The sequence below is a fragment of the Scyliorhinus torazame genome, chromosome 3 (genome assembly GCF_047496885.1).
Source record: "Scyliorhinus torazame isolate Kashiwa2021f chromosome 3, sScyTor2.1, whole genome shotgun sequence".
Classification (NCBI taxonomy): Eukaryota; Metazoa; Chordata; class Chondrichthyes; order Carcharhiniformes; family Scyliorhinidae; genus Scyliorhinus; species Scyliorhinus torazame.
The window spans coordinates 124,132,543-124,146,325 of NC_092709.1; the positions used below are offsets into that span (position 1 = coordinate 124,132,543).

The following is a 13,783-nucleotide window of genomic DNA, read 5'->3' on the forward strand; positions in this document are numbered from 1 at the left end:
TCCAACCTCAGCCCAAACTGTAAAAATTCAGCCTCAACAAGAACAGGAAAATGCAAAAACAAACATGGAACCCCAACATTTCAACATGCCCATCCTCAACACCCAGAAAAGTCAATTATACCACGCCCAGCCCGTGTTTCTTAACAAAACAGTTCGCCTCAACCAGGGCTTTGAGTAAATAGTCCTTTCCCTCAAAAGTCACTCCTAGCTGCGCCTGGCACACCACCCTGAACTGGACTCCACTTTTGTTCAGGCCGGTCTTGGCTTTGCCCTCTTCTTTGCCAGCCCCACTCCCACGTCTTGGTAAAACCTGATGGCAAGGCCTTCCCATTTGAAGTCACGATGCTCCCCCGCCCACCTCAGAACCCGCTCTTTCTCTTTGAAGCTATGGAACTTCACTATTACCACCCACAATTTGAATGTTTTGCCTCCTGGACCAATTCTCTAAATCATTTACCTTGCCGTTCAGTGATTTATTCGCTCAGCCACCAGAGACATCTGCGCTTCCAGTGAGGCAAGCTGATCACTATGTTTAGAAAGGGCCACTTCTATGTCTTTTATCGTGGCTCCATGGGCTTTCTTTGTTTTCCGGAAGACCTCCAACACAACCCGCCAGTGTTTTCAAATTCTTTTACAAGATACTCGAAAGCACCTAGACCATTAATGGAGTGGCCGGCGCCCCAGAGACTGCCTCCACCATTTTTTCTGCTGACGAGTTCTGAGAGGCCTCTGATTTTGCCGACTAACACCTACTGTCTGCCTTTTTTCCCCTGACTTTTCTGGTGATTTCGCCTATATAGGATCCCTATCCCATTAATTATGTGGGTTTTCAAAGGAAAGTACTCCCTGAAACAAAGAGAAAAGGGCAAAGAGAGCTGTACTCCAGTAGGAGCCACCTCATGTACGGCTTCCCCCTACATAACACCGCTGGAAGTCTGAGCTTCAAGCTATTGCAATTATCTTTTCTGGGAATCAGCATGCCAGAGGGGTTCAACAATTTTACTGATGCCCAGCAGTCAGGTCTCACACAGAGCCTTAGCCATGATGAGAGAGTACCAGGAGCAATGGCATGTTAAGAAAAATATGAGTACTGAAAATGCCTCTGCAGGTGATGTGGGGTAAAGGATTATGCAACCACTACATGTGGTGCCTGAAGTTACAAGGCTATCTACATGAACGAGCAAATAAGGTGGATCACTTCCATCCATACTGACTTTGGACATCGACATTCAATAACCTACTTCTTTCTCCACAGGACTGGATTATATACAGCATGCTGCGCACTGTGTGGTGAGCACAAAAAACAGAGGTCAACAATTGTTTTATATACCTTTTCTGTGGCTTTAATTCTTTCTATGGGAGTACTGCATCAAACTTTATAAAACCTTTCTTTATTGCAATGAAATAATAGTGGTAAAGATTTAATTGTTTTCTCTTCTCCATCTCTGAGTTAAATTTGACTCTGCAGGCGAGTAACAGGCTTCCCACGAGATTTGAGTCGCTCAAAACGCCTCGCATGATCTAACGAGAAGTTAGGCTCACTTAAGTATGTCGGAACCAGATTCTCCCAAGTCTCAGGAACGAAGGCCTGCACCTGGGAGACTTTGTCATGGCACCGTTTGGCACTGGTCCACACAAACGTGGACCAGGTGTAATGCCACACTGGGGGTCTGCCAGGCCATTTGAGGCCCCTGGGTGGTTGTGCTCTGGGCAGGGTGGTACCCTGGTACTCTTGCTGGCACACGTACCTTGGCACGGCTAGCCCGGCATCTTGGTGTTGACACCCCGGCATCCTCCCAGTGCCAGAATGGCACTGACAGGCTGGCAGGGACACAGCCAGAAGTTGCCCGGTGCCAGATGTTCCGTGCTGGGTATCAGGCCCGGGGATGCTCTGCCCTTATAAGGTGGGGTGAGGGAGGGAGCGGCTCAAGGACTCCTTTACAGGTACGTTGGGGCAGTGTGGGGCTCTCGAGGTTACGGTGGTGTGTTGAAAGAAAGGGACGGAATTTAAAAATGGCGCCCCGATTTCTTCCTGCGCTGACCAGCTGAGCAGAACCAGATGGATTTCTGGTGGAGTTTTATAAGTTTTCTGGACAATTGGTCCCGTTCAAGTTTCAATATGCTTTGGCCCAGGGCTCCCTCCCAATGACAATAGTACAGGCATCGATTTCCCTTTTCTGAAAGAAGGTAAGGATCCTGTGGAATGTGGGCCGTACCGTCCTACTGAATGTAGATCCCAAGGCATTGGCTAAGGTGCTAACGATGGGGTTAGAGCCTTGACTTCCTGAGGTGATAGGTGAAGGTCAGACCTACCTTTCTAAGGGCTGTCATCAAATGTCCGGCGACGGCTAAATGTAGTTCTCCCCCCATTGGCGGTGGTGTTTTTAGATGGCGAAAAAGCATTTGACAGAGTGGAATGGAAGTACCTGTTTACAGTTTTGGAGAAGTTTTGGCTTGGACCAAAGTTTGTTTCATGGATACGTCTATTGTATATGGTCCCGTCGGCTAGTGTACGTACCAATAATTTGAATTTGGGATACTATCAATTGCGTAGGGGAACGAGACAGGGGTGTCCGATGTCTCCCCTCCTATTTGCATTGGCAATTGAGCCCCTGGCTATGGTTTTGAGAGCTTCAAGAAAATGGAAGGGGATAATGTGCCTATATGCCGACCACTTGCTGATATATGTGACGAACCCAGTGCACACGATGGGGGCTATTACGGAGCTTCTGAAGAGGTTTGGCTATTTTTCGGGATACAAGTTGAATCTGGGTAAAAGTGAATATTTTCTGATGGACTCCACGGGGCGGGGTGCCAACCTTGGGGTGGGGGGGGGGCTTCGCTTTTGTTTGCAAGATCAAGCTTCGGATATTTGGGTGTCCGAGTGTCCTGGGACTGGGCACAGCCCTATTTATTGAAATATCCCAGTTTGGTGAGTAAGATAAAGTAGGATCTGCAAAGGTGGGATAACCTGCAGGGTCCAGTCTATCAAAATGAATATTCTGTTGCGTCTTCTGTACTTTTTTTAATGCTTTCCTCTCTTCCTACCTAAATCCTTTTTGAGAGGGTAAACAAGTTGTTAACATCTTTTATTTGGGTGGGCAAGACTCTGAAAATTCATCGGACAGTTTTACAGAGGGTCAGACAGTCCGGGAACCTTGCGCTGACTAATTAGCTTTTTTCATAGTATCATAGAATTTACAGTGCAGAAGGAGGCCATTCGGCCCATCGAGTCTGCACCGGCACTTGGAAAGAGCACCCTACCCAAGCCCACACCTCCACCCCATCCCCATAACCCAGCAACCCCACCCAACACTAAGGGCAATTTTGGACACGAAGGACAATTTAGCACGGCCAGTCCACCTAACCTGCATATCTTTGGACTGGGGGGGGAAACCGGAGCACCCGGAAGAAACCCACAAACCCACGGGGAGAACGTGGAGACTCCACACAGACAGTGTCCCAAGCCGGGAATCAAACCTGGGACCCTGGAGCTGTGAAGGAATTGTGCTAACCACTATGCTACAGTGCTGCCCCAATTTTATTATTGGGCGGCCAACATAGAAAAGGTGCTGGGATGGTATAGTAACCCGGAGGCCACTTGGGCACAGGTAGAGGCAAGATCATATAAAGGGGCTGTGTTGGATGTGCTGGTGACAGCTTCACTCCTGTTTTCACCTACAAAATATTCTATGAGCCCGGTGGTCGTGTCCACTTTAAGGGTATGGAGGCAGTTCAGACAGCAGTTTAGGCTTGAGTCAAAGTTGGCCCCTATTTGTACCAGTTATCTGTTTGAGCCGGCGAAGTTGGATGCCATGTTTGGGATGTGGGGAAGGGAGTGGTTAGAGAGGTTAGGAAACTTATTTTTGGAGGTTTTTTGTGCCAGCTTAGAGAAACTAACGGTGAAGCACGGGCTCTTGGGGTCGAACTCATTTAGATATCTCCAGGTTTGGAATTTAGTTTCTTTTACTTATGGGATCAGAGGAGGGTAACATATCGGAAATCTCTGGGTGTATCCTTTCAGGGCACAGCTAACCAAGGAGAGGATGAACAGTTTTTCCCGGAGGTGGACTATAGGTGTGTAGGGTGTTCCGGGGGATCAGCCAATCATACGCACATGTTCTAGTCCTGTTCCAAACTCGGGTGCTTTTGGTGTCCTTCAGTAGCACCATGTCGGTGATTCTTAATATCAAACTGGAATCCTACCTTTGGTTGCCATATATGTGTGTTGGACTCGCTGGGGCTACAGATGGGGCAGAGAGAAATATTGTTGTCTTCGCTCGTTGATTGCCCGGAGGTGAGTCCTGCTGGGGTGGAAGTCTCCAGCCTCACCAAGTGCCCAGGCATGGTTAGGAGATCTAATGGAGTTTTTGCACCTAAGAAGGTTAAGTACACTGTGAGGGAATCAGTCGAGGAGTTCTACCGGAAGCGATGGCTTTTCATTACTTACTTCAAGGAACTAATCACTGTCAGTAGCAAGGGGTGGGGGAGGAGGTATCGGGAGCTGGGGATTGGGGTGTGTGAAATTGTGCTCTCATTCGTATTTTTTCTTGTTAGATGTTTCGGGGGTTTCAGAAAAATTTGTATGTTTCTAAGATTTTGTAAATTGAAAAACTTTAATAAAACATTTTTTGTTTAAACTCAATTGTGGATGGGATCCAGACTGAAAATGAAAAATGAAATGAAAATCGCTTATTGTCACAAGTAGGCTTCAAATGAAGTTACTGTTAAAAGCCCCTAGTCGCCACATTCCGGCGCCTGTTCGGGGAGGCTGGTACGGGACTGCGATGTCTCGTGAGATCTCACGAGATCCCGCTGGACGTACAAACCATCTGGAATCCCTGAAGAGGTCTCTCGTGGGATCTACTGGCTGTGTCGTGTCCCGATTCTGGCAGGACACGGCTGGTAAATCGCGCCCTGTTTCTCTATCAGTATTCCAATCTGTAGCATTATTGAACTAAACAACTCTTCCTTGTCAGTTAACACAAAGATATCTTCATCATCCACCTGCATTTCTAAACTTTTCAAAATTAATAGACCTGAACTAAAAGCAAACATTGGCTGCTGGTAATTTCCTTTAAAGGTTTTGATTTGCAGGGGTGGGGGGGAGAACAGCTCCTAAATCATGTGAGACAAATGTCCTACAATAACAGTTTAGTTAAATTGTTAAAATAAATATTAATTAACGTTATTAAGGCCGACCAATAATGTTCAGATGCACTCTGGTCTTTGATATAAAGCACATCATTTATGCCCCCTAGACTGTTAAGTAAATGAGCCTAGGAACCCGCTGTATAAAAATACGACTAGCCTCAGCACAGAGCTTTCTTCATCAAGATGAATTACTGTAACAATAAAATATCTAAAGACTGCAGAAGGTACTGAAAGATTGAAGTACTTAACTGATCTGTGAAATATTTTTATGCCAACGAAACTGAAGATCGAAAGTGTACAGCCAACTGCTTTGTAAAATTGTGCATTTATTTTCACTGGACTGCTGCACTTTCTGCAATGCTGTAACCAGGTAACTAATTCATGCAAAGCTCTAGACTTAAGTACCATGCATTAATTTATCTTCATCTTTATTTCCTTGGTTAGGCAGTTGTAACAGGCAATTCAGGAAAGAGGACATATTCTTCTGCACTGGTACTCAGCAGCCTCTTTTAAACCAGAAGAGAATCTCACTGAGAGGTAGGTTCAGTTAATGCTTACTTAATTACAATGTATAAAAATGTTCAGTTGTATATTTATTAGGTCTTCATAATGGGGCCGTTTATAAGCTCACTGTATTGCTGAAAACATAATTGAAGAAGGCTGACTGAGGATAATTTTGACTTCGGAGTATGTAGTCCTGTAAAATGGGTGATACAAACTCGGTCATCCAATAAAACCTAGCGCTACAGAAATAAACGCAAGAAGAGTTGTTTATTAAATGACCACACTCGTATTATATCATCAGCCAAAGTAAGAATTACCGCTTCTGTGTTGTGAAGTCTTTGCAGACTTTGTATGATATAACTGTGCAACCATTAAGTGGAACATTGTGGGTTTTTTTCCATTATTCTTCTTTTCCAACAACTCTTTTTTTTAAAGGCACTAAGGATGACTTCCTTAGCCATCCATTCATTTCTCACTGGTGTGGGTACATCAGCAGAATGTTACAGTACCCATAAAGAATGATAACTTTTAAAATAGACATGAGTTTCCCATCACAGCCCCCTCTTGTGGTACCCAACATCACAGATGTCAGTCTTCAGCCAATTCAATTCACTCCCATGTGATACCAAGAAACGGCTGAAGGCATTGGATATTGCAAAGGCTATTGTCGCTGACAACATTCCAGCACTAGTACTGAAGATTTTTGCTCCAGACCAACTGCGCCTCTAGATAAGCTATTTCAATATGGCTACAACACTGGCATCTACCCAATAATGTGCAAAAGGAGTGGTGGCTGCAGTGTGTGCCGTATAAAAATGCACTGGAGCAACTCATCAAGGCTGCTTCAACAGCACCTCCAATCCATGACTTCTATCTATCACCTAGAAAGATAACGGCAGCAGTTGCACGAGAACACTACTTCCAGTAAATTCCCCTCCAAACCACACACCATCCTGACTTGGAACTATATCACCATTCCTTCCTTGTTGCTGGATCAAAATCCTGGGACTCCTTTTCCAGCAGTACTGCACCAGATGGACTGCAGCTCACCACCACCTTCTCGAGGGCAGGTAGGGATGGGAAATATGTTCTGGCCTTGCTAGTAATACCCACATCCCATGAAAGAATAAAAGAAAAGGAATCTGACAGAAAGCATCCCACAACAAGATTTCCTATTTTAAGGCTTCTACTGAAATGAGCAAAGTACAATGAATACAATGAACTATAAAAAGTGTACCCCCCTCCATTAACCAATTAACATAAATGAAAACCCCACACTATGATTATACATCACATTCTCAACCGATAAGGTTGTGCCCTCTCCAAAACCAAAAATTCCCGCCCAAGGTTAATGGAGCTTGAAATGGTCTGCCGAAGTTTCTGTCCCCTCTCAACAATTCCCATGAGAGGCGGGACCTGAAAATTTACCCCAAAGTCTCAAATTCCTCCCAGTGATTCAACAGACTCTCTACCACTTGCCCCACCTGGAAGAGTCTTCCAGTGTCCTTTTAAAGCCCTTTCAGTCAATATCAGGAGTTTGATCAATTCCAAAAGCACATTGCACCTTCTGACAGTTCCTGAGTCTGTAAATCTCTACAGTCCCAGCTCCTCAAACAGGAGATCGAGGGTGCAATTTAACCACTTCATTGTACCCATCGCAGATCTTGCGCGCCAGTTAAGTAGTGGGAAAAGCCAAAATTGAGATTTGTGCCAGGCGCAAATCAGTTTGCTATCTAACTGGCTCGCTCCCGATGGCAAGTTCCGAATCACGCCCAAATATGGCGAGCATATCATTAAACACAATTTGCATCAATTGCCATCTCATTAACGAGATTGAAGTTGAATGTAATGGCCTCCAGGTATTAACCAGCTCCCCAGCGAGAAATCAATTGGGCTATGTTCAGTACTCCTTTTTCAAAATGTGAAGCTAGCACAGTGGCTGCCAAGGGGAACTGAGGAAGTGAGTAGCCAATTCCATTTTACGGCATGCAGCCCAATGGCAGGTCGGGGGGGGGGGTGGCAGTGGCATTGGCATGGGGGACCTCTCAGGGTGGGTTAGACTTGGTTTGGGAGGCTGAAGCATTCCAGGTTGGGGTTGCCCCTGATCCCAGGGGGGTGCAGCAGGGGGGGGGGGGGGGGGGGGGGGGGTCGGTGAGGGGCTTTTCTTCTGTGAGGCCTTCAAGCCATGTTTCAATATTGTGGAGACCTATAACAGGAACAACTACAACTGCTGCCTGTCTGTCCTACCAAACACTTCCAGGACAGAGGCCTGTTCGTAGTTCTATGCTGATGGTCACTTTAACTCCCTTTTGAGTGTGTGCAGCCTCCAGCTTCACAACTGAAGGCTATTGCTCATGAGGAATTGACCTTGTTCGTTGTGAGAGAACTTTACAACTGCAGGTTGTGTTTGTCATTTGCTGCTGCTGCTGTCTCTGGATGCCTGGAGGCTGCTGTTGCTGTTTCCCTCCTTTTCTGTAGCTGGAAAGAAGGACATTTGTTTCTAAGATACCTGGGTTCTGGAACACCGGGCTCAGGGGGACATATGAGTCCAGAAGGCAATCCGGTTTGAAGCAAGGAGGCGCTGCGCGACATTGTTCCAAATGGGCCACCTGCTCACGCCGTTGAAGAAATGCTTTCGCAGGTTGCTGATGCTTTTATTGCTGGTGTAGTGAGTGCTGCATGTAACTGGCACGTCACCGCGGGTCAAACACGCTGGCAGTCAAGGATGTTCAACTGCACCTTGAGCGCCGGTAGAATATGTGGATGCCAGGATTTGGTTCTGATGAGATTGGGCTGTGTGGGAGGACCTGCACAGCTGCGGCTCCTGGATGGAGAATGGCACTGATACAGGTGACAAGTCACACATTGATGGACAGATCATTTCTATGACAAGGTTCTGGACATGATAAAAACATTCTCTGTTTCTGTTGAGGAACCTCCTTTGTTTTTTTTGTGAAAATGAGCTGATAAAGCTTTGTATTGGTGCCAATATGGAATTGTGATGTTTCCTTGTTATTTAATGGTGATTGTGATATGTGGAATGTTATGCAGTTGGTTTTCAAATCTTTTCAACTGTTGACCGTTTAATAAACAAAATGTTGTCAAGTGGTGCTGCAGGTTGTGTTTGTTGATTGTTCCTGCTGGTGGCTCCAAATGCCTGAAGGCCGTGTGTTTATTTGCTGCCACCTAAGGAAGTATGTATGGTGACCAGCTGCCAGTGAAGGAGAAGAGGTGCTCTCTTTTCTGGTATCGTCTGCGTCTGAGTGGCTTTCCGGTGTGACTTTCCACTGTTGAGAGTCTACTGTTTGGTGCTGCAGGATGGGTTGCATGATCCAAATGAGCAACTTGTTGAAGGTGTTGAAGAAAAACTTTTGCAGATAGTTGGTGACTTTATTGGACTGTTGACTGCTTATTTTGGTTTTCTTTGTATAAATGACCTGTTGTAGCTTTGTATTTGTCCCGATATTTTGTAACAAAAAGGTGCTTGTGTATGAATGGCATTGTGCCTTTTCCTTGTTAGTGTGATATATGGACTGTTAAGTAGTTTGTTCTCATCTTTTTATATGAAGCTATTGTTGACAATTTAATGAGAAAAATCTTCTCAAGCTGCTTCTCGTGGGTATGACCAAACAATGGTCATTGCATCGCATTTCAATCAAACTTTGAAACATGAACAGTTTGCTGAACCTCTCGAAGCATCAGCACCACGGAGGCAGCAGCCAACAATCAAACACTCAAGGGCTGGGCTTCAGCACTGGAGATATCCTCACAACCAAAGGCTAAGTGTGTGAATCAGGGGAGGGCACCTGAGCATGGTCTCCCTAATGTTCCAGGCAGAGGCCTGGGCTCTAGAGGATTCTGCTGCGGCCAGGGGTGAGTGTTAAGAGCGATGTTTTCCAGCCCACAGGCTTGGTAGGTGGCACTCTGAGAGAAGCATATGTGAGGCTGGGAGTGGCTGGGGGATTTGAGTGTCCCGGGATGGAAACCCTAATTTTGGAATTTGGAGGTCTGTGGATGTTCCAATGTTGAATATAATTTAAGGTTGAGATTGACAGATTATTTGTCTCTCAGGCAATCAAAAAATATGAGGAGTGGGTGGGTCAGTGGAGTTGAGGCAAATGAGCAGCCTTGCTCATGTTGCGTGGTAGAGTAGACTCGAGGGGCCATATAATCTACTCCTGCTCCTATTTCATATACTCTAGCAAAGGCATACTTTACAGAAGGGTAACCAGTCATCAGGAGGAGTTGTGTTTGTTTTATTTCCTCCTAACCAAAAATATTCTGTTTTGTTTTAGCCAGGCATCTATCAGCAGAAAAGGTTTTGTTTGTATGATGTTAAATGTGCACACTCTTCCTATAGTGACACATCCACTTACCTCAGTCCGGAGATCTACGAGGTAGACTGATGAGAGCCGATCGTTAGGACCCTTAAATGTACACAAGGTTGTTGTTGAAATGTAACCAGTCAAATCTGCACACTCTACTATTGCAAAGCACCGTTAACACTCTTGCTGTTTGTTCAACAGGCACCACACTATCTGTTACTGCATTAGTTTGCAGGAAATTCTGGTACTAAATTGGAAAAATTCCGTCTACCACTAAATGGTCTCTCCTCAGATGCAATTGTTGCTCCATGTTGGCTAGTAAAACATCAGTGCCTTGGGTTACTCTCATCTACCTGGTATTGAATTACCGAGTCTGTCAGAGAAGGCTGATTTAGTTCTTAACATCCAAAACCAGATAATTCATCGTTTTGCTTGCCTCACAGGAAGGTACTAGTCACTAGACAATCAACAAGCATAGCTTTGATCCCTTTACTGGGTGAACATCAGATGGCATGAATTTTTTGCAGAGCTACACAACTCCCCATGAAATGTATGAATAAAGTGCCGCCATCCCTTTGACCTTAGCTTGAATACATACCACACCTCACCAAATGGTGGTTCCATCAGTTTATGTAGCACCTACTCATCTCCACAATCTGACCATGGTGGGTAGATATCCTTAGATATGGTGAGTGTAGGTTTTAATATCTGATGTCTTCCAGCAGCTTTGGCCACAGTCTCCATTTTCTTACTGAGTATATACTTCTCCCTTCAGAATAATGAAAGGACCTGAGCAGGACTGCTTATAAGCTGTAGTCACCTTGCTGTTCTACATATCCAGATGCAGTGCAGCATAACAAGCTTAGTCATTGCCTACTGCTTTCTGTAGTTACAAATACGAGTGGTTTCAGTGCCCAAGCTAAATCTGAATCTGTCTCCAGTGACAGGTTAATGAAAGTTTCTGGTTTTCTCAACCAATGCCATGCTAGTGAGTTCAACTAAACTAGCAGAGAAGAGGAATTAAACCTGGAATCTTCCTGAAGGATAAAATTGTGTTGAGCAATTTAACATACAAGCACATGCATATGAAAATCCACATTCAACTGCAAAGCAGTATATTCAATTTTTTTACGGGAGAAATTTACTATAAGCTTGAACAGTCTCAGTACAGCAGGTGCACTAAAGGCATTTCCTGACCTCGTCTGCTAATTGTCATTGTCCTTTGTCATACTTCCATATTAAGTCCCATGGTAGGAATACCTGTCAGATAGAATTCTGTACTTTTGGTTGAAAATGGTTCAGTTTTAAATAGTGACAAGGGCTTAAATAGATGAATAAGAAAAATTAAATCAGGAGCATTTTATTACAAGTCTTACGGTACAATTCACATGTTCTCCAATATGCTGTGCCAACGGATACAGTTAACCACTCCAGTCAACAACAATATCAACAACAAGTTGCATTTGTCTCACATCTTTAATATAGAAAAAACACCACAAGATCGAGGGGCTTTCTGAGGAAGGGCTGAGGATGGCAATTATGAAATGGGGAGGGACCGTACGTTATGAGAGACTTCTACTTATAATATCTGCTTACGCAGGGGCCAGTGGATTTTCAATGTTGAGTGGGAATCGGCTTATGGGAGCAGGAGGTGGTTTTCCAGGACCAGACTAGCTCCAAAGGAGCATGGGAGAAGGATGTGAGAAAAGAGCAAGAACAAGGGGAGCCAGGAGGGAGGGAGAATTGGCTTGTGGGGATGAAAGACATGGAAGCAGCAGAACAGATGATATATACATTATACTCGAATAAGATAAATTTAGCAAGTCACATAATGGTCTCAATTTTATGTCACAGACATGCATGGGGAGGAGGAACTAGGGACAGGAAACCTGCTGCAGGACATTTAAAAAAAAAAAAAATTACTGTGGGTTTCCTGCCTGCTAACCTGCCTGGATGACAGAGGCTGGCTGCCTGTTGGGCAGGAAATCTTGCAGCACGAAGACAGCAGAGCAGCAGACTGGGGGGATTGCTTTTCGGGTTTGAAAAAGGGGATGGCAGATGCGATTGTGGGGTAGATGATAGTCAGGGGAGGGGGGATCTGATCCCGAGGGGGCAAGTGAACTGTTCCAATTGCAGGAGAACAACAGCTGTTAGCTAGGGGCTGAGGTGTCCAATCAAACACATGGGAGAGATTGACAGGGTTAGTTTGTTGGGCCTAGAGAAAACACTCCTCTTCCTCGTGCATGTTATTTTTTCCCCTTTCAAGATTCATAGAAGTTCCTCGTAAAATGATTTACTCTAATTGTCAACATCTGGTTACAAATATTGTCCGATATATATGCAGCACTGAGAACAGCAACTATATAATGCAATGTTAGTTTGTGGGCATTGGAGAGGTGATCCCAGAATTGCCATATTGGATTTGAAACATTAGGTTGGATTTTCTGGCTCTTCCCACCAGCAGGATCATCCGGTCCCATCAAGCCTCGCAAAACGCCGTAGACATCGGCGGGACCGGAAAATCCCGCCGCCGGCCAATGGTGAGCCACCTCCATTGCTAGAAAACAGGCCATGGCGGGCCAGAAAATCCCGTTAACACTGTTTCTCTCTCCACAGATACTGCAACACCTGCTGAGTTTTCAGCACTGTTTTTATGCCAGTATGTGTGACTCAAAGTTCTCTGAAACAACTATATCCCTTGTTCAATACTGTCAGAAAAGCGAAAAATGATTTAAGATACAATTGAAAGAATTTGTGCCTTCTCATGAATATTATTAGTACAGCAACATTCTTTCTGCTGTAGCAAAGTGCATCATTTTAACTTGCCCAAATAAATTACTGCCATAATATTATAGAGAAGAATATTCTGGTCATGTTAGGATTGCAAAATAGCCAGATTAAAATTCTGCAACTTGAAAAGAAGAGGCCAATATGAATGACATACAGTTGTTAAACTTAATATATCTGTCATGTGCAGATGGACAGTGCCTCTGTTTTGTTACATAAATCTTAGCTAAAAGGAACAAAGTAAAATCTCTTCACCTTTTAGGTCTGTAGATTGATGCTGCTGTAAGTCCTAATGATTCACAATAGGTGTACAGAACAATTACTTCCACCAACAGGAATGCCAGTTTGCGGATAATCCCCCTGGTGCTGGTCCCTCAAGAATATTGGTTTTATTTTAATTTATCTTTAAGTCCAAAAAGTCAAATATTTGTCTGATTCCCTGTTTGCATTTAAACATTGAACAGACTAGTTTTGATTCCAGCTGTTTTAACTATCATGTCCCCCAAAGGATAACCGCAAAATCTGAGAGACCAAGAATTCTTTACTTCTTTGCCTCTTATCATCCCTGCATATATTTCAGATTAACCTTCGTCCACCTTTAACTCGTCATTGCTGATGTGCTCTCTCTCTCTCTCTCTCTCTCTTCACACCCACCTCCTTTCCCCTGGCCTTACTATCTCTAAAACACATCCTCTTCTCTGATCACCCTTTTTTCCATGAGTTGGATGCATAAATCCCAGAATAATTCATTTAAATAAAATCCATATTCACTTATCGTTACTGGGAGAATTTTGGGGGCTGGTACACAAGTGAGAGAAGCAGCTCTGTCGTCCCCACACCTACTGTTTTGTGGTTCACCAGCTTAAAAAAAAAAATCAGAACCATGAGTTTGCCCAAAGTTCGGAATTAGGAGCACAGCAACTCAGCGAAACTATCCTGAAAGACTAGCTTTAAAAACAAGATGGAATTCCCGTTCCGATTTCTTTTTAAAGCTTGTTGTTCAGGTCTACAGT

General features: G+C 44.5%; 1 protein-coding gene across 4 annotated transcripts in view; it reads left to right on the forward strand.

Annotated features, from left to right (window-relative positions):
- The window catches only part of ndst3 (N-deacetylase/N-sulfotransferase (heparan glucosaminyl) 3), a 1,764,928-nt gene that overhangs the window by 631,795 nt on the left and 1,119,350 nt on the right, over positions 1-13,783 (forward strand). For all 4 annotated transcript variants that reach the window (XM_072496177.1, XM_072496171.1, XM_072496172.1 and 1 more), the window contains one exon: positions 5,599-5,691. The gene's annotated coding sequence lies outside the window, so the exon portion shown is untranslated. The remainder of the gene's footprint in view (positions 1-5,598; positions 5,692-13,783) is intronic.